Here is a 22,193-nt window from a genome sequence, read left to right as displayed (position 1 = left end):
GATTGGTAATACAATCACCCATTTTTGAATAATGGTCATTATTTAAGGGGGGGTTAGTTACTTTTTTTTAGATGTTTATGACCTGCAAAACAGGATAATGGCAGTATTATGGCACATACAATATTCAACAAACCTATTTGATTGCTCTCGACTCAGTGCTTTATAAATCCACATTTTTGATAAGATAACAATGCTTCTACTACGCTGTTCTTTTTTAAAATTTCACACTATCCTTTACTGACATGTTTAATAAACAAAGGCACGTTAGAGCCCAGATATTGGAACTGCACATTATATGTGGTTTATAGCAGTCGACCAAGAACTAACTTGCGTGGGTTGGTGACCCGGGGTTGGTGAGCTTTCATTGGTGGGCGGACACACTTCATGCTTTTTCCAAGAAAGTCTCGAAGACCGTTGGACTTGGTCTTGAAGTTTTCTCCTAATGATCAATTTCCATTGTATGAGCACAGTTTACAAGAACAAAAATTCAATGGCATTTCCAAAACATCTAAGAAATTCAATTGATTTAGATATCATACCTATGGCTTTATTCGCTGTCGAAGTGACGTAATAAATCGGATTAACTACCATAGCAATGGATGAATCAAAGAAGATGAATCTATTCTCATCTTCTCTGGGATGAATGCAATTGTGACTATTGCCCTGCATTACAAGCAGGTTGCACTTATCACCGGTGTATGTCTGCAATCATAGATTGAATCCTTACCGCTCTTTTCAAAGATACTTATCTTACAGGTGCGAGTGATCAGAATGATATGGTTCCATGCATACATGTAGGTACCGCGTGAACGTTGTACATGTAGTGCAAGGCGATGTCAAAAATTGTATTCATTCATTGCTATGGTAGTTAATCCGATTATTACGTCACTTCGATAGTGTTTTACTCCCTTACCATTCACGAATAAACTCTACTGTAATCTCTAGCCCATGAGACTACTCTGATTCGTATCATCTCAAAATCAAAACAAAACAAAATAAAAATAAAACAAAAGAGAAAACAGACTACCATAAATAGCTGCAGAATGTCAGTGTAAAATGTAAAAGCATGATATCGGGTGTTAAGAAATGTTGTCTTGGCGAACATGTTATCAAAATGTCACTACAATAATCCACACCCACCCTCTAGGTTATAACAGTTGGCATTCCAACCTAGAATTACCTAAAAATGCAATCTCTACTTGTGCTATCGGAAATATGACCTGCAAAAGGCAATGGATTGCCCAAACAGGATAATGGCAGTATTATGGCACATACAATATTCAACAAACATATTTGATAGCTCTCGACTAAGTGCTTTATAAATCGATTTTATGTAGGCCTACATAATCTGGCGCAATAAATTCAGAGTATGGCCTTTTATATGGGTTGTAGCAGCGTCATAGTAAAGCAGGCCAGACGCGATTACAATCTATTACAATCTATTATATCTTTGCTGCATACAATTACAATAAAGCTTTATTTTGTCCATTTGTGATGGACACCACCTGATTCAATTATGCAGGTCCAAAGGAGGCAATTTTGAAAATTAAAAGAAAAAATTTGGTTATTTTTTATTTGATTTATTCGAGTTTGATAATCCTGGATTACTCAAAGAAAAGCTTTTGTGAAGCATATTTCCATTTGGACACATTTGCATACTCTTCACGAAACTGACTGCAGGCTACATAGTACTTGTACAGGTGTGGCTCTTCTCGAAACTGACCGCGGGCTACATGTACAGGTGTGGCTCTTCTCGAGACTGACTGCGGGCTACATGTACATGTACAGGTGTGGCTCGTCTCAAGACTGACTGCGGGCTACATGTACATGTACAGGTGTGGCTCTTCTCGAAACTTACTGCGGGGGCTACAAACATGTACAGGTGTGGCTTTTCTCGAGACCGAAGGGAAATTCTCTCATTGGTCAGGCCAAAAAAAAAAGTGTTTGTTTGCCCAGATTCGACCAACCCAAAAAAATCAAAAATCATCATACACTTTTTTTTTACAATGATATAAAAAAATAAAGAAAATGATGTTTTTTCCCAATAAAAATGCCAAATGACACTTGAAAGTTAATATTCCTGGCAATCACCGCTTTCATTTTTCCCATTTAGCCTTCCCCAACAATATTTTACCATCAATCAACATCAATATAGAGAACCAAGCATGACAAGTACTAGTACATGTATGGTTTGGGATTTTGTACTCCAGCCCCGAGTTTGTTACCAAAGAGGTTAAACTTTATATTGTAATCATACACTCCTATATCAAAGCAGCCAATCAGAAAAGCGGTTAGAAAAGTATGCGGAGTGCATTGATTGTGTATAATGTGCACTCTGTATACTACGTGCAGTGTTTTCGCACGCTATCGCATCGCATAGGATTTATTTATTTTTCGGGCGGGTTGATGCATTTATATTTGGTCCTAATTTCCAACATTTTTAGGGATAGTTTTGTTATAGAAAATGTGAAAAATCTACGCGTATTACGTGTTGCTCGAGAAATTAGACAAAATAATGCACTTGCACTACGTATCAACATCAGCGCGCAATCCCCAGCGCATGCATTATTTTTGTCTAATTTCTCTCCCAACAAGTAATACACGTTCATTAACCTAAATAAAGTTTGATACAAGTACAAAATGTAAGGCTGAATGTCGTTTATTTTCCCGCTGCAACACGTGTACAGATCTAAGAAAAAAAAGGAAGTCGACCTACTACCGACCCACTCCTTTCTACCCCATATCTGGGCAAACAAACACTCCTTTTGGCCTCATTTACCCAACTCTAAATGCACCATGGGAGAGCGAAAGTCTGAATGAAATTCCGACTATTTTTCGAGTAAATATCACAGAAAGTTTTCCAGCACCGGGGATAGAACCCGGGACCTCATCTTCTTTTTTCACTTCGTGTTTTAGAGTACCAGTCCAGATGGGCTATATGATTACTACCAGGCAGGCCTTGCCCTTAATGCATCTAACTAGCAGATCTACTGACATGGCAATACTTTATTTCAAATTCTTAGTATACCATTGCTAAGGTTTCTTTGAACTATTATCCTCCCGATTCTCGTACACCTCCTACGATAAGTGGAAAATACACATGAAAAACGTTTATGACAATGCCCCATAGGATAGTACATGCTTCCTTTTGTGTGACCACAATTCATCACGTTTTTGTTCACACGAAACAAATCTCGGCAACTGAATTTTACTGGGGCAATGAGAAAAATATGAGTCGATGGGGTCACACACCTTAAGGGCTGGGGTATGAGCGACCTTGAAGTTCCGGTATCTGGAGAGGGGAAGCAATGAGTTACCCCAAATCACAGCGGCAGGTAGTGACTGGGCCGCCGAGTGCTAATATATATTTATTTTGGAAGGTTCGTGTTTGTTTTAAATTTTGATATTTGATATTTTTGGTCATATTTCAAAAAAGCGACATGCCAAAGACAACTCTTTGGGCACATAGTTTGTTATTGTTATTGCAGTTCTTTTCCACATACCTACGTTAACATTCGATTGGGTGATTTACTAATATTAAATATTTTATGACTGCAATTTGGCGTTTTCAATGCGTTTTACACGTATCATGAAATTAACGCAAATATCTAGTCACGCTGCTTTTAGAATTTTTACCTGATCGTCGGCTTTTGCAGGCAACAGAATGCAGATTGGCTCACGATAGATGTCGTATTCCTCTATGTGGTTCACTCATTGATAAAATGAGTTTGCATTCCTTGTAACAACACACACATTGCCGTCTGGAAACCGGGTCTGGTACTGATTTTGGGACAGCCAATAGACTTCAGCGCCGTATCAAATCTCATAAAAACCACACGACTGACGACTTTGTGTTTATGTTTCCCGCACGAAAGCTTGTGTCTACATCTATTACTATACTTCTTTGGAAACGTTGACCTTTGACCTTTCTTTGTATAACGCCCTGATATGACCTTGATATGTTCGCTTGATTGGGTACGTTATAGCATCCATTTCATTGAGGTGTTAGGACTTGGTCAGTAGATAATACTTGCAGGGATACAATAGTTTAACCATGTTAACATGGTGTGTGAGCATGGTGAAAGACTCATTATTGATTAGGCGCGGACATATTTAAGGCACAGGTCCTTTGCGTGTATAGCAGAAAATTATAATAGAATGTGTGAATAGAATGTTTGGAATTTTGCAACTAAAATACTAACTGCATTCTGCATTATGTATTTATTTATTTATTTAGGCCTATGCCTATTTATTTATTTTATTTATTTGGTATATTAGTTAGCCTAGTAGGCCTAGTTAGTAATATTCCATGATAGGCCTACGTCGGTTTATTATTGATTGTTGATAACTTGACAACTTGATTGATTGATCGATTGATAGGCATTTCACATTATATTCCTAGTTTATAGGCCAATTTGAATAACATCGTACATTAGATAAATATACCTATCAGTATTGATTTATTCTATTCAGCAATATCAAGGATTACTATCAAACTTCTCATAGCTGATTGTCAGTTGGCTCAGTGGTAACGCAGTAGGTTTTACAACACCGAGGTCCCGGGTTCGATTCCCACCTCTGCCTATTTTTTGCAAGGCTGAGCAAAAAATGAAATTTCTGGACTGCAAACTTATTTGGCGCGCGATCTGAGCTGGTCCTTTTCTGGTGGCTGTGTCTGTTACAGGCACACTCCCTCTGCATCCAAACCAGGTTCACGCTCATTACACCTCCCTTAAAAGCATACTGCTATATTATTCTGGCATGCAAATGTAAGACTTTTGCCCCCGAGGAATGCTACTCCTCTCCGGATGTTGCTTTGTCGCCGTATAAAGTGGGCAAACAAACCACCAAACGGGCCCGTGTAATCATTGGACCTTCTTTGGCAAATTTTAGCAAATGTTTTGGTGTTGTTATTGTTGTTTTAATGTTTTGGTTTTTGTTGTTGTTGTTATTTTGACTCTATTACCTTACTCAGTGTAGGGTAGGCCAGCCAACTTCATTTAATATATTTTATTTCATTTGAAATCAATTTTGCTTAGCGGGAACAAGGACACTTGTAGATATATACGCAACAGAACAGAGCTTCAAATTGATCAAGACTGTCATTTTCTTCATTTTGTTTGAAAAAACCCTAGTGATAATTTTAATGCCATTCTCAAAATCAAAGTAAATAGTGCTTTCTTATGCAATTTCATAATTAAATATACTTTCACTTTAGCTTAAAACTACTGTACATTTTGAAAACGATATTTTTCAAATGTATTGCAAATTTCACAACACACAATAAAATGGTAACATAATAATCAGGCTAAATAACCAGGCATATAAATTGAAAACTTTTATGTGAAAAATCAAGAAAAGATTACTGACGACTTGCACTTTCGCCATCTATGTTGCTGGCTTGGTAACCATGGTAACAAGTATCTAGTCGTATAAAGTATCATTTGCTGTGATGTTTTAAGATTTATGATTTACAATATTGCCAGCACATCTATTTGCTGACACCAGGTATTTTCTTCACAATTGGCTATTCCAGTTGAAACCCATACACCCCCAGGGGGGGGGGGCTGGCCAAGATTGGCTGAATTTTGACGTCGCCATTGGTTTTCACGTAAACACAAAAATTTCTCAAATTATTCCAAAACTGTACGTATGTTATTAAGCACTATTTTATCAGTCTAAATCCGTTGAGGTTCGCCAGTGACCCTCATTGGAAGTACTGTTTTTTGAATGTGTTGTATGAATAACATAGGCTACGGTATGTTTATGATATATACCTAAAATTTTCCCCCATTGTGTATCATGGTTAGCGTGGTGTAATGGTATTAGTTGTCGCCTGCGATGCAGAGGGTCCCGGGATCGAGTCCCGCTCACTCCCGATCCCGACTATAATTTTTTTTCTGTAACGGGGCCAATAGAGCTAAAAACACAACTCGGCACGGGCGGCGATATTTTTTTCCTAGTCAACATTTGCATCACATAATACATTTACATGATATAGGCCTATGAGGCTGGATTGAGCTGTGTTCAGTTTTATACGGCGGCTTTATTGCCATAATTATTACCTCTTACTTAACAAAAGAAAAACAAATTTATTCCAATTAAAATTCTACCAGGGTTCGAACCCACAACCTTTTGATTAACAGTCGAGATCGAATACCACTACGCTGTGAGTGCTTCTGCCAGAAATGCATTTGTTCATCATACTTATTGATTACGGAATAAATCGCAAACACACGATATATATATATTACTTGTCTATTACTAATAAATACGTATATAATCTCCAATCTATGCGGTTCCTATGCAAATGTTGACTAGTAAATTAATATAGGCGCACGGGCGTCCAATGTCCAGGCAGTGTTGCCGTCATATTGTCTGTTTTGTTTACGATATTGGCTGTTGCCACAGTGAATAATGTAGTCCACCGTTGTCTGACACCCCCTATGGATGACATGACCTTAATCTCCCACACAGGGAGTGTGATGGGTTATCTGAATAGTGGACTCTATCTGAAATTCACATTCCATGTGTGGGAGATTAAGGTCATGTCTCCCATTGGGGGTGTATCGATTTAGTGGAATTCAACTCCGTATCATTTATTTGCATGAAGTGATCACTTGAATATAGAGGGGGCAGTAAACTGTGGTAAGGTGCCAAGTGCTCAAAGATTTAGAGTGTGTTAAGATCGTTGTTTAAAATATTATAACAAGAATCAGGAGAGGGATAAAAACTTTCACAAAAACAATTTCGAAACAAATGCTTTTAATTTATTTAATTTTTTTAGTTCTTAAGAAACATTTTGATGTACATATATATTTGCCAAATTGATACTAGCTCAATATAAGAAAGGTAGAAGATGCCAAGCTTTTGCAACATCTGTTTATGTATGTTGTACATTATTTACAGAATGGGGGTTTGACCTGCTCACCTTGTCTTTACATATCACAATCATTTTCACATCAGTCTGGACTTTGATCTCTGGTTATTTCAATTATAATCATGATTATGTTATGCAATTAAAATGGCAATAAATCCATAAGCTTCTTTTAACGCTTCATGAATAAATCCAGACATGTTGGTTTCTCTTACGCGCGATTACCAATGTCTGCTCGTAATTAAGCAAATAGGCTATTCCAGTTGAAATCCCATTCAGGTATCCCCAATTGTAATTCACACTCTCTATGTGGAAGTAAAGGCTACGTCTTCCATAGTGGGTGTATGCATATCAACTAGAATAGCCCAACGGTGTTTGCGTTTATAGGTAAAGTACATGTCACCCCCAACCTGGAAAACATTGGTGTTAAAAACGGGGCTCGTACACTCGATACAGTAAAATGCATATACTTACTATTTAGTAACATTGAATCGATATGAAAGTAATCAAATAAATAATGTCTCCAACGCATTATTTAACAAAATATTTGCATAACTTATGGTAATTTGCAAAATTAAGCGAATATTGATGGACTTAAGTTGAGATTGCCCGAGTACCGACTGTGAACTCAGGTAGCACAGTGGTAAAGCTCTGGACCGGTAATCCAGCGACCGGGGTTCAATCCCCGCTGAGTCCTGATTTTTCTCTCAATATTTTCATATGCCAGTTTGCTCGAGCCCCAATCACGCCATTTAAATTATAATTTCTCGAGCTTGCATCGTTTATTTCCGATCCTCGCATATATTAATTTGTGTTTCGCATTGTCTTACGCCCTGCTAGGGTAGAAGCATATAGGCCGCCTCCTTCTTCATTATTTAATATATAATTGGCCGCTGAGACACAATGAGAGAGTTATCATGGGGACTTAAGTTGAGATTGCCCGAGTACCGACTGTGAACTCAGGTAGCACAGTGGTAAAGCTCTGGACCGGTAATCCAGCGACCGGGGTTCAATCCCCGCTGAGTCCTGATTTTTCTCTCTCAATATTTTCATATGCCAGTTTGCTCGAGCCCCAATCACGCCATTTAAATTATAATTTCTCGAGCTTGCATCGTTTATTTCCGATCCTCGCATATATTAATTTGTGTTTCGCATTGTCTTACGCCCTGCTAGGGTGAAGCATATAGGCCGCCTCCTTCTTCATTATTTAATATATAATTGGCCGCTGAGACACAATGAGAGAGTTATCATGGGGACTTAAGTTGAGATTGCCTGAGTACCGACTGTGAACTCAGGTAGCACAGTGGTAAAGCTCTGGACCGGTAATCCAGCGACCGGGGTTCAATCCCCGCTGAGTCCTGATTTTTTTCTCTCTCAATATTTTCATATGCCAGTTTGCTCGAGCCCCAATCACGCCATTCGAATATTGATCAAGTTAGAATTGATAGTACACCCAGAGTCCGGAAAAATGTTTACCGTATATCTATGTTACTTCGTGAAATTAAACGAATAGTGTTCAAATTAGAATCGAAATACATCCGCAGTCTGGGCCTCAAGAAAGAACAGATGATTAATTGTGTTTTCAACTGATTGAGTGTCCCAGGTTAAAGAAGAAATAAAACAAACAAACAAACAAGTCTGGAAAACGTACATTTGTATTGGTCCTGTGTCACAAACTGGGGTACAAAAATAGTAAAAAAAATGAAATGTTTCAAACATTTTACCAGACATGTTGGTTTCTCTTACGCGCGATTACCAATGTCTGCTCGTAATTAAGCAAATAGGCTATTCCAGTTGAAATCCCATTCAGGTATCCCCAATTGTAATTCACACTCTCTATGTGGAAGTAAAGGCTACGTCTTCCATAGTGGGTGTATGCATATCAACTAGAATAGCCCAACGGTGTTTGCGTTTATAGGTAAAGTACATGTCACCCGCAACCTGGAAAACATTGGTGTTAAAAACGGGGCTCGTACACTCGATACAGTAAAATGCATATACTTACTATTTAGTAACATTGAATCGATATGAAAGTAATCAAATAAATAATGTCTCCAACGCATTATTTAACAAAATATTTGCATAACTTATGGTAATTTGCAAAATTAAGCGAATATTGATGGACTTAAGTTGAGATTGCCCGAGTACCGACTGTGAACTCAGGTAGCACAGTGGTAAAGCTCTGGACCGGTAATCCAGCGACCGGGGTTCAATCCCCGCTGAGTCCTGATTTTTTCTCTCTCAATATTTTCATATGCCAGTTTGCTCGAGCCCCAATCACGCCATTTAAATTATAATTTCTCGAGCTTGCATCGTTTATTTCCGATCCTCGCATATATTAATTTGTGTTTCGCATTGTCTTACGCCCTGCTAGGGTGAAGCATATAGGCCGCCTCCTTCTTCATTATTTAATATATAATTGGCCGCTGAGACACAATGAGAGAGTTATCATGGGGACTTAAGTTGAGATTGCCCGAGTACCGACTGTGAACTCAGGTAGCACAGTGGTAAAGCTCTGGACCGGTAATCCAGCGACCGGGGTTCAATCCCCGCTGAGTCCTGATTTTTTCTCTCTCAATATTTTCATATGCCAGTTTGCTCGAGCCCCAATCACGCCATTCGAATATTGATCAAGTTAGAATTGATAGTACACCCAGAGTCCGGAAAAATGTTTACCGTATATCTATGTTACTTCGTGAAATTAAACGAATAGTGTTCAAATTAGAATCGAAATACATCCGCAGTCTGGGCCTCAAGAAAGAACAGATGATTAATTGTGTTTTCAACTGATTGAGTGTCCCAGGTTAAAGAAGAAATAAAACAAACAAACAAACAAACAAACAAACAAGTCTGGAAAACATACATTTGTATTGGTCCTGTGTCACAAACTGGGGTACAAAAATAGTAAAAAAAATGAAATGTTTCAAACATTTTACCTACACATCTCATTTGAAGTTAAAAAATGAGAGAGTGCGGGCAAAAACAATCACAGTAGGTGGGATTTAACCCCACCTTTTTTTCCACATTTACAATCATTCTGAGCAAGTATTAGTCTTTTTAATGACCTTCTGTTTACTTGGTTTAGATGTCTGGGAGTTTATTTAGACATTTTTTTACTAGATTCAAATTTTTAATGGGGGTTTTAGATTAAATTTAAGATATGAATCCCTCCCCCTAATCCACAACCACCCTTGGCACATTTCATGCCAAACGTCATAAGATAATAATTAAATATTATTTTAAAGCCGGATAAAAACATATTAAATATAGAATAAATTAGCCTCAATTTAAGACATAATTGAATCTTCTGAGTGAACTAATACTTAAGAGACAGTGTTTTGAAATCCAAGCTGTACATCAATGTAACAAAACCGCCTTTTTGGGCTAAATCACATGTTTAATATTTTTCACTCACTGGCCCCGTCTTATCTTGATCAATTCTTTACAAAAATATCTCATGTTCATAATTATACCACTAGGTCTAGTGCTTCAAATTTCCATGTCCCGAGAGTAGGCTCTTACACCAAAAAGTCTTTTTTCTATCAATCCACACTTGATTGGAATAATTTAGCATCCCAAATCAAAGCTATTATTGACAAAAATACTTTTAAATATGCCATAAAAAGCACCTTGCCAGAAGTGCGTTAACCCATATGGTTAACCCAAGAGTCAGCTGCATTTGTGTAACCTGTTCCTTTCTGTCCTTTTGCTGGTTTTGTCCTCCGTCCTAGGCACCGTCTTGTCTTTATGTTGGACCCCATTGGAAATAAGTTTACACATTTGCAGCTAGACTTTATGGGTTATCCTGGCATTTCGGCTTTTTGGTGTCTTTGCTTGTATCCATGTATTTCATATATGCTAAATTTGTGATAATTTGTGATTGATTATATTTATTGTTCTTGTCGATTTTGCCGAATAAATATGAATGAATGAATGAATGAATGAATGTACCTCAGTATATGACGCAGGATCTATTACATTACTATAAACCCTCATACTCGATACCAAATTTGATGAAAATAAATGCTCATACTCAGATAAATGTTTATAATCCGTGAAATTAAACGAACAGTGTTCAAATTAGAATCCGGAAAACGAACATTAGTATCAAATTTGTCAAGAAAATAAACGCTTAATATATAATGTTTATCCTTAAAGGCTTAATGTACGATTTCCTTCATATTTTAAATTTGTCATTATATACTCAAAATGCTGAAATAATACCAGTAATAATGATCGGGAATGGTTTCTGTCCATTTTGAGCTGAAATAACGAGGTAACGTGAAAGAAACACTGCTTGTTATTTTGGCCGTTTAACACGCAGTTCTATGGGCCGACATAAAGTCATAATTTCTTGAATTATGACTTTATGTCGAACTTTGCTCTGTTTACCTACAAACGCAACAAATTTGGCTGATTCCATTTAGGTGCAAGTTGTGACACGTGTAAACATTACAAATATGCCAAAAAATCAGGTTTGAAAAAAATTAACCAAATTCATATTATAAGATCGTACATTATGACTTTAAGGTAATTTGAAACGTATATTTTTCAAGTTAGAAAGAATGAAAACGCTCACAATAAATGTTTATAATGCTTATAGTAATTTGCGAAATGAATCGAATATAACAAAGTTAGATTTGAGAGTACACTCAGAATCTGGAAAGCGTACATTGGTGTCAAATTTGTCAAGATGATAACCACTTAATCTTAATACAGAAAGAGGTTCAACTAAACCTCATGTTGTTCACGGTTGCTATTTGAGGTAGATCCAGTACCTGGTAAACTTACGTTACTATCAACTTTGTCAGGAAAATGATAATAAACAAATGATTTCTTTCTGTTACATTGTTAACTTTATGTAAGAGGAATACTACAGATGTAAATATGATGAATCTGTAATTACTTTCACAAAACAAGTGTTTTTAAGAATATAAATGAAATTAAATGTTATTCGTATTTGCTATTCGTATTCAACTTACAATTAATTCTAAATAATAAAATATGCTAACTCCCAGAAATTAAATTCACTTGGAATATATTTCCATGAGCTATATTCCTACCAATATACAACTCAAATATTTTATAGCTGTAAATTTACCAGTAACACATCATTTTACTTGGATAAGCAACTAAAGTAATATTATATTATCTAACAACACTACATTACTGTCGCGCTCCCAAGGGTGTAATTCAATTCAGGAAGTGACAAAATCATAAAATATTTGAAAGCACTAGAGAAATAAATTAAATCAGTGTTAAATTTTACAGCCTTCTGTTGCTACCACACAGACTCCATTGTGCCCGCATATTATACAACCATTCTTGTGATGTGCCGGTATGCGCTTCAAATAACCTTCATATTTTAATCTTTAGTACTGCGCGCGCAAATCCCACATGTGATATTACCTATTCGATATCGTCTCTTTATGTATATCAAGAACCAATAGAAAAATAATTCAGATACAATTCAAAGACATTTTATGATGATTTTAAGTATAAAACAATTAAAATATAAAATGCTAATTTTAAATTGTATTTGCAAAATGAGTGCTAACATGCAGACTACAGACATTGGGTTAATTTTGAATTGGCACACGACAAATGTATCTTCATGAGTAAAAATAACATCTAAATCTCTTATTGGAATATGCTTACGTCGTGTTTTAGTGTATCTATATTATAGAAGATCTGTACCGAGCAGTGTAATGGTATTTCTGCCTTATCTAAGTGATATTTAAAACAAAACCACCATCATAATACTGACCTTTTCCGATGCTCACGCTCACTCTTAAGACGATTGATATTTACAACCACCTCGATAGAAACCCGTCCAAAAATCCCCGTAAAGAATTATAAATCCACAAAAACGGAACAATATCCTTAAGTTCAATATGCAAATATTTCCAGTTATGTTTCAAATAGCCAACACTGATGACTTGTAATGTTTGGTCGGTGTGAAACTGTCGTAAAATATCCAGAAGAACACATTTTTTTAAAGAAAAATATGAAACACAGCGCAGCAGTAGTGTACAAAATGTATGTAGCGCAAGGCGATCAATAAATGCTGAGCAGAGAAGGTATAGTAGTGCATAAAGCGAGCGATGTTGCTTGCGAGCTGAATAAAAGCCCCGGGCTCTTGTGACGTCAAACCAGATATGCTAATTAGGTCTTTTAACTCCACACTACATGCACTAGCAGCGGCAAAATTAATCATGCCATTTTATGAAATAAGGTGTAAAATTTCACAAGAGCTGGAAATTTTATCAAGATATTTGTAAACAGCATGTTTGATATATGAACATCAAAAAATGACTAAATTTGGCTTAATGTGTAACAATGACGACGTGTTTTTACAGTAAAATGGCAGAATTTTCCGCGTTGAATGTACTAAATAGCTCTAAATCATTGGTGACGTAAGTGGAAGAATGAGCCGAGATGTATACGGGGTTTTAGCGGCCATGTAAACACACTCATGCGCAGGCAATGCTTAACCATGTGCATACAGGTGTCATTTGACAGACAACAGTAAAAACATTAAATCATTTTCAAAACAACCCGAAGAAAATAATTGTTTGATAATTTTGTTGAATCAATATGACAAAATATTTACAAATATACGCAGAAACATTACTAGTATTAAAGTATTGAGGAAAGTCTTCAAAACCTAGGATAATATATGAAAAGTACAAATTCTGTTGTGGGTACTCCGTCAACAAATTCTTAATAACATGAGACTTCTTGTCATATTAACATAGGGGATATCCTTGTGTACATTGCTGCATCTCTATCACGAATGCATACGGATAATTCACATATTTTCTGATCTATCTTACCGATGACATTGAGTAACTAGCGCAATGTACTTAGCCAGGTTTTATGGATACCAATTAACGCTCTACTGTGGTGTCGTCATCAAAAATAAATTAGTCCGTGCATTTTCTTTCTTTTTTCAAATGTTACTGGATATTCCACAAAATTGACTTATTTTGTGCAGGATTTTTTTATGAAAAGAATAAAATCATAAGCAGAATTTGAAATATTTTCATTCGCGGAATTGTTAAGTGTTGAAGGTTTTGTACATATCCAATTTAGAAACGTAAAGTGCACGTCGTCATTGCTTAATTGATGCGGTATAATGCACAACAAAATATCGCTCTTACATTTGGTATACTCATTGCGGATTACAGATTTTAATCTTTTATTTTTTAATTAGCTGAATTCATAGACTTCTTTTTATAGAAAAAGATGCGAGTATTTTTGTACTTAAAAGAAGCATTGATATCCGTCGCTGAGCGACGAGCGATTAGTTTTTAACCAATAGCGTAGAGCAATGTTTATTGTGATGAGAAAAGAGTATTACATCATTGGTCAAAAACCAATCGTTCGTCACTTAATAACGGAGAATGTAAATTCAGCTTTACTTCCGAATTGTGGTTAGAGTTAAAAGTGATTTGCATCAATTAAAGTAATGGCTTTAATAGTAAATTTACTAATCAAATTACGAGAAAATAAGAATTAGTCAAACACTAAATACCAATATGCATTGCATGTTTGTATTGCAAATCTACTGTAACATTAACACCAACATTTGCGAAATGTTATTAATTTTCATTTGAAAACCTAAGTGTCACCTGCAATAAATATTCCCACTCAAATGTTACAGCGATGAGTCAAATATTTTAATTACAGGTATGCCGTAGGTGATTCAAGTGTCAGAATATTTAGTATAGCTATGTACCATATCTTCAACCAAGCATGGTTTGTCATAGAGGGTGCCACAAAAATGTAATCTGATTATATCGTAAGTTCATCAACCTACCGTCGTTTTATCTTTTCAGTTTCTGTTTCCGTATCCGTAATAGTTTTTGTAAGTCATTGTTATTCTGAAGTGGTAGTCTCCCAGGTATGACCAATCTTTTATTCTAGCCTTTTGTTAGTTACTGAAAATTTGAAGCTCGTGAATTTCAGTTTTCGTTTTGGTAAGTTATATTGATTTTTTACATAAAACCTTGAGATGTGCGGTTGGGTGCCAATCTAGACAAAAGAAGAGTCTAAATTTTACGGTCCTAAATTCGCGGTAAATTGTACGGCTTCAATTGACTTGTGTTTGGTGTATATGCACTTACGCCTAGATGTAAGTGCCTCGTAAAAAAGTCTTGCATTGAAATATATACTAACCATGTTGCCAAGTTATAAGCAAAAGTCTTTCATATTGGCGATGAAACGAGCGTCTAAAATATCCCAATGAGGCTCGTACAAGTGGTGATTTGGTAATCATGTTTTATATTGAAATGCAATACAAAAAGAATTTGCATTGGAGCAAAGATAATGTATTCTATTCATGGCAAGCTAATCTGATAATTGGTTGAGCCTATATGCAAGACTCGGGTTTATTTTAAATGTTTATTTTGCAGAGCTTATTTTCAGTCATGGATCATACCATACTGATAAATTTCATGAGGGGGGGAGGAGATACTTAAGTTGAGACTGAACAAGCGAGAGTGGGAGGGGTGAGGAAGAAAGAGAGGAGAGGGAGAGGCGGAAATACTAGAAAGAGAAGAACTCGAGAGGAGAGAGTAGGGACCGGGGGACGGGGAGGGAGTGGGGAGACTGATCATGGGGGGGGGGCAGGAGGAAGCAAAATAGGGAGGTAGACATTGATACGAGGGAAGGGCGACACTGTGGCCCTGCACAAGTGCATTGGGGTGCGATATGCTCATAAGCGAGCCTTTTGTGATTTTAGGGCTTATTTGCAACGTTTTTACAGAAAAAAGTGGACTTTGTCATTCGGATTGGCATGCATTTTGTCAAATCAATGTAGATCAATTTACCAAGAGGGCGCTAGGCCATTAAAACACTGGTGTTAACATAATTGTTTTCTCTCCCGATTTTATTGACATAAGCAATCACCTCTATTGAAATAAGCTGATTGGTACTTCAGAGTTAACAATGAAATCAGATTACAGTAACTTACTGAATCCCTTGCGTTTTCGTATCTGAACAAAAGACTTACGGAAACTGAAAAGATAAAAAGACCCCTAGGTAGCTCGTAGATGGCCATGCGTTTTGAGTTGGGCCAGTAAATAGGTGGAGATGTTACATGCGCGCGACATTTTAGGGTTCATCTTTTTAATTTTCTCAGTTAATATGCAGCCTATGTAGTTAAATTTGGTGTCAAATTAAAGCTTGTGATGAGACCAATACAGTTAACCTTTAAAAAGTTGTAAAAAGTTATTAACATTTGAATAATTTGCATCTAATTAGCATAATGTGCGGGGTGGAGGAGGATCAGGAGGAGGAGAATCAGGAGGAGCAAATTTGATAAAAGTGACCCCCAGGGGTCATATGATGCTAGAGGTCCATTTCTTTTTTCACATTTTTTACAATTCACTTTAAACTGCATACTATAACACCATACAATCATATTCCAGGTAATTTAATTTGCTTTGAGAAGCAATTTTGCATATTTTATTTTCCGTTCGGGTTACACATTGAAGTCAATGGGAAAATATGCCCTGAAAGAGGCTGGCGCAAAATCATTTCAATTTTATTGAACCCTAAATTTGTCAAATTTTACATTTTTCCCTAAAATATTTGGTATTTTCAGTTCCATAACTCCTACGTGTTACACCCTGTGCCATTTTAAGGTGCATTTTTGGATTCCTTGGTTCATTTGCAGCAAGAAAATGTATACTCTTATATATGTTGGGTATAATATGTGAAAGATATGCATATCTAAACGAAAAAACATGCAATTTTCATCTCGCGAAAACATGTAACGCATTACCGGCCCAACTCGAAACGCATGGCCAGTTAACATACCACGAATAAAGTGTGTTGAGGCTCGTGGTTAACGTACCACATGTGTAAAGTGTGTAAAGTGTGTTTCAGTGAACATAATATTACAAAAATTACACATCATCAAGTCTTTTAATATGTTATCAGTAATTCATCCTTAACTAGCTGCTTATACATGTACTGCACTAAGCCATAAAAGAAACTTATAATTTTTCACAAGGTCATATCTTAAAATCCTTTCCATCAAAATTCACCAAAATTACACCAGGATCGCCTCAATAATCTACCCTAAACACATGTCCGTAACCAAGCAGGTGTCCAATTGACATAATAGCAAAATGCACTGATATGGAACAGCTTCCTGAACCACATTCACAGCCCAATAGTTGGCACCCAGCATAAGAAATCTGTGAGAATCGTTGAACAGATGATAATATTTACAAAACGGTGCTGCTTTCTGCTTTTCACGCACTTTCTTTAAGAAACAGGTCTTGCTCCACACTATTCCACTTATTCTTTGGGAATTATCATCTGTGCGAGGACCTTGTTCACATTGTCACAGATTTCTTGTGCTGGGTACCAATTATTGGACGGTGAATGTGGTCCAGGAAGCTGTTCCATGTCAGTGTATTTTGCTATCTGATTTGTATCAATTTGTGTGCAATTGATAGATTTTCACATCTGATCTTTTCAGTCACCGTACTCCCTCTGTTTGCTAGCTTCCCAAGTGGACTACTTACTTTCGATTGCGGTTAACTTGCTTAACACGGTTGTCTGTGGATGAGATTGTCAGATTTTTGGCCTACTAAAATTGGCCATGATGTAATGCATCTTTGAATGAATCTGGCTTGTGATTGGTCGCCCAGATCTCGTTATGGTAATGGTTTAATCCTCCGGGCACGTGCCATTACCATGAACTACATCGTACACAACTATAAAGACAGAGATAACAAGAAGAGTCTTTCAAAAAGACACAGTTCACGGATCAGGTGTATAGTCATTTGTAACTTTCCATTTTCATATCTAACCTACTCTGCACTGATCTTACAATAAATTAGTGATTTGAGGCATAATGTCAATTATACCATGGCCCACTAGAGCTCTAATTAAGATAAGCAAACATTACTGGGTAGATAACAGGAACTTAATTTCGTCAGTTGGAAGTATATAATTGAGTAAATCGCCTGTATCAAAATAGCAGTGTATTTTTCATATATGCAGTAATATGCTCAGTCTTATCACAAAATAAACAATAGCATTGACCTTACCCACCAATCAGTAAAGCCTATTATAATCATGTGATGGCTCAATCCAATAGTAAACATGCTTAGAAAAGAGGCAAAAAAAATAGTCCTGTCTGCCATTGTCTCAATACAAGATAAGATGTGCTAAAAAGTCCTTGTCATGTGGGGCAGGATTAAATAAAGGGATACAAACCTAGGCATGAGACATTATAAATTATTTCCTAGACTCTTAACCACAGGGTTGATGGGCTACAAACCTATCCAAGATACAGTGTATGTAAGGGATAAACTGTGCATATGAGATATGGGTTCAAGTGGGGGAAATGTTCACTCCGTGAACAAAAAGAATTTATCGCGTCTGATGTCACTGTCAATATACGATCTTTGATTGGTTTACACAGGTTAAAAGCGCGTAAAAGGAAGACCGATCTATCTGGTGCTGATCGGAGAAAAGGAATAGCAGCAAATGGCGGATTTTTACAAGGCAAAAAGAAGCTTTATAGGCATTGTTGACATGGTGCCTTCGCCAAAGAAAGTGTCCTACTATCAAGACCTAACTTTTGAGATGGTTTGCATGTTTGAAGGTGCAAAATTAACAATAAGGCGCCCGGTTGTACATGTACCGCCTCGTTCAGCAAGTCATCATCACGACATTTGTAAACAAACCGTGCTCGAATTTGATTGACAGATGACGTCAGACGCGATAAATTCTTTTTATCTCTGTCTTTAATTATATCTGTGGTATTTGCGGCGCTTTTGTGTTGGCGCGAAAGTTAAACACTCATCATACATCTAGCGCGTCTTGTACTACCATGCTTAGTGCTTGTGGTTAAATTGGATTGATAAACAAGTATGATTGACAGCGTGTGTCAGAGAACAAAGTCCCGGGGTAAAGTTCTGCTGAAAATCCAATGTTCATAGTCGGATTTTTACTCGGACTTTCGCGATCAATAAACTGGTAGATTCCAAAATCAGAATAATTGTTCAGTATTGAAGTGATTTATGCAAGATATGTTGCATTCAATAACATATGCCTACGTATACTTTATTTTTGCTGTCACTAATTATATAATCTCTTTATGACCATTTTACTGTTAATTTGAATAAACATCAGTATAATTTTGAGTCCAACAGGATGCGTTCATCATGATTAATAATAACATATTTTTATTTATCAAAATTCGACTATGGCATAGTCTATTCTCCAACAAGAGAACTAGCGCCGATTTTCATTGATAATAAATAACATTAAACTGCAACTTTGATTTCGTTCCTTCCTGGGGGTTTTCGGTCACCTTTTCTTTAATTCTCAACCGATTTCAACAAATGATGTCTTAATCAGAGCTAAAGGGTACTAACAGGCAATGGCTGCTTGATTTAAATTTGACATATTTGTTTTTGTTTAGGATATGCAGGGGCGAACATAACTCGTACATCAATTCTTTTACGGTATATATTCAGCGTACCAAAAGTATCCAAACACTTAATATAAAAGCCATTTTTTAAAGACACTAAAGCTATATTGCAAAATAAAGTAGTCAATAGATAGAGAATTTTGCTCTGCGTATATTGATACCTCATTCGGAACGATACGACATTATTTTCCTAACTAAAAGCAATTTTTAAAACATTACACATGCAGCGGAGTGATCCGTTATGCTACATTGAACCCGTAACAAAAGGTAAAAGAAAGTTGCCTTGAAGATGGAAATATCTTAATTTGTCACTTCTGAAACAAACAGAGCTGTATAGAGCAGTATATGGTGATCTAATGGAAAACTGTACATGCACACTTTAAGAAATCACACTATATCAGAATTGCAACGACCAATATATAATTTAGATCCACGAAAATTTATAACTAAGGTTTGTTCTCTTCTCGGATTTACGAAAACAGGTTATAAAGCTTACGAATTTTGACCGTTTGATAAATTAAACCAATTACCAACCCAGTTATTTCTCACATTAAAGGATAACGCGCAAGCACTGGATACGTGTGCAGACCTTGGCCTGACTGAATTGGTGAATATATATCCCATGGAACTATTATAACATGGAGGAGCAATAGATTACGTAACGCATTGTTCCTTTGCCGATTTGATTTGCCGACAAGCTATTCATCGAGAGGTACCTTTTGTTCAGAACAAAAGAGTCCACACCACCAAATCACACCACCAAGGTAAATGGCTGGTAAAAAAAATCAGCGTTTTTATTGTGAGAACCACACCAGGGCTAATTAAATGGGAAAAAATGTTAGAAAAGAAGGCTGATGTGCCTATTTTTTTTTGTGATAGCTGTACTTTGTGGATGGTTGTCCAAGTATAAAAAGATTACATTTGTCACAATTCTGAAATTTGAGGCACGTTTTTTGTTCTTCTTCACCAGATGACGTCACTACATAGAATCAGTGTGCTGTAAGATTGACAGGATGTACACAATTTTCGACGCGTCACTGCGAAAAATCGAGCCGCTTACCTACCCAAAATTTGTTGGTTATATGGTAGAAAATATCATAAACATTAGGTAAAATGGTGTTTTGAATGAACCAGGGAGGTTTAACAATGAGAAAACGGCCAATTCCTCCATACCTTTTAACACATAAATGAATAGGAACTCTATTTGGTGGCGTGGAACCAAAAGGGTTCCGCCATTAAGGTTAGCAACTATTTTAAACTGTTGCGATTTGGTAGTTCACAGCATCTTGCGAATGGTAGTGAGCTTTGGCAAAAATTGCATGATCATTTTCATAGCGAGTGTGGAGAACGATTCAAATATCACAGATATACTTTTGTAGGTACTGTGGTTCTTGAGTTATGTTGTAAAGAGGGATGAAACAACAACACTTTTGTAAAACGTACATAACTCATTAAAAACAATAAATCAAGCAAGTTTTCAAAGTATATAATTTGTAGAATGAACTTTGCAAAACATCAAAGTGTTATTTTACAATAATATATTTAGTTTCAGAACGAAAATCGAACAACAATACATCATGTTATGACCCCCCCTATTTTTCATTCCAAAAATGTATTACCCCCTGTATAATTGGGACCCCCCTTTCCGAAGAAAAAGCCAGCCCCCGTACAATCAATCCTTGCAGCATTTAGACAAGTTGGCCTACTATAAAAGTGGAAATTTTTGCACTACTTTTTGCATTCCAAGCTTCTACTGCAAAAATAACAATGCATATTTATTTTGTGTTATAGGTCGATGTAAAGATTAAGAGGATTAAGATGAAAATTGCTGTGAGTTCTAAAAGCTCTATTTTGATTGGTTACTCAGATGATTATATCTAACCAATTAGAGACACTGTAAGTAGTGGGTGTAAATGGCCCGACAGCGTATTTAAATGCCTGGTAAAAAAGCTTTACCAGTCAGGCTGCTACTATCAATAGGCCTAAGTGATCAAAAGAAAGTCATGTGAAAGCGCCTACTTGAGCGAGATGTACCTTTTGTTCTCATACAGCCCACGGGTGTGATTGTGTCTTTGCCAGCCCACAAAAGCACACTGAACGAGCAAGAACATCCCATTAGTCCGGAGGGTCACTAGTAACAAAGGCACCATCATTGTGTGACTGCAGCGTGAACGAGCAAGGAACATCCCATTAATCCGGAGGGTCATTAGTAACAAAGGCACCATCATTGTGTGACTGCAGCGTGAACAGGCAAAGAACATCCCATTAGTCCGGAGGGTCATTAGTAACAAAGGCACCATCACTGTGTGACTGCAGCGTGAACGAGCAAAGAACATCCCATTAGTCCGGAGGGTCATTAGTAACAAAGGCACCATCATTGTGTGACTGCAGCGTGAACGAGCAAGGAACATCCCATTAATCCGGAGGGTCATTAGTAACAAAGGCACCATCATTGTGTGACTGCAGCGTGAACGAGCAAAGAACATCCCATTAGTCCGGAGGGTCATTAGTAACAAAGGCACCATCAGTGTGTGACTGCAGCGTGAACGAGCAAAGAACATCCCATTAGTCCGGAGGGTCATTAGTAACAAAGGCACCATCATTATGTGACAGCAGCGTGAACGAGCAAGGAACATCCCATTAGTCCGGAGGGTCATTAGTAACAAAGGCACCATCATTGTGTGACTGCAGCGTGAACGAGCAAGGAACATCCCATTAGTCCGGAGGGTCATTAGTAACAAAGGCACCATCATTGTGTGACTGCAGCGTGAACGAGCAAGGAACGTCCCATTAATCCGGAGGGTCATTAGTAACAAAGGCACCATCATTGTGTGACTGCAGCGTGAACGAGCAAAG

General features: G+C 37.0%; 1 protein-coding gene across 3 annotated transcripts in view; it reads right to left on the bottom strand.

Moving 5' to 3' along the window:
• The window catches only part of LOC140146501 (GTP-binding protein Di-Ras2-like), a 186,229-nt gene that overhangs the window by 31,379 nt on the left and 132,657 nt on the right, over positions 1 to 22,193 (bottom strand). Inside the window, exon 1 of one of the 3 annotated variants that reach the window (XM_072168371.1) lies at positions 12,645 to 13,019. The exons of the other annotated variants lie outside the window; for them this stretch is intronic. The gene's annotated coding sequence lies outside the window, so the exon portion shown is untranslated. Of the gene's footprint in view, positions 1 to 12,644; positions 13,020 to 22,193 lie in introns of those variants that run through there. 3 annotated transcript variants of the gene reach the window in all.

Source organism: Amphiura filiformis, chromosome 2, assembly GCF_039555335.1.
Source record: "Amphiura filiformis chromosome 2, Afil_fr2py, whole genome shotgun sequence".
Lineage (NCBI taxonomy): Eukaryota > Metazoa > Echinodermata > Ophiuroidea > Amphilepidida > Amphiuridae > Amphiura > Amphiura filiformis.
Note: the sequence above shows the minus strand (reverse complement) of the source record. Positions and strands in the feature narration are given on the sequence as shown.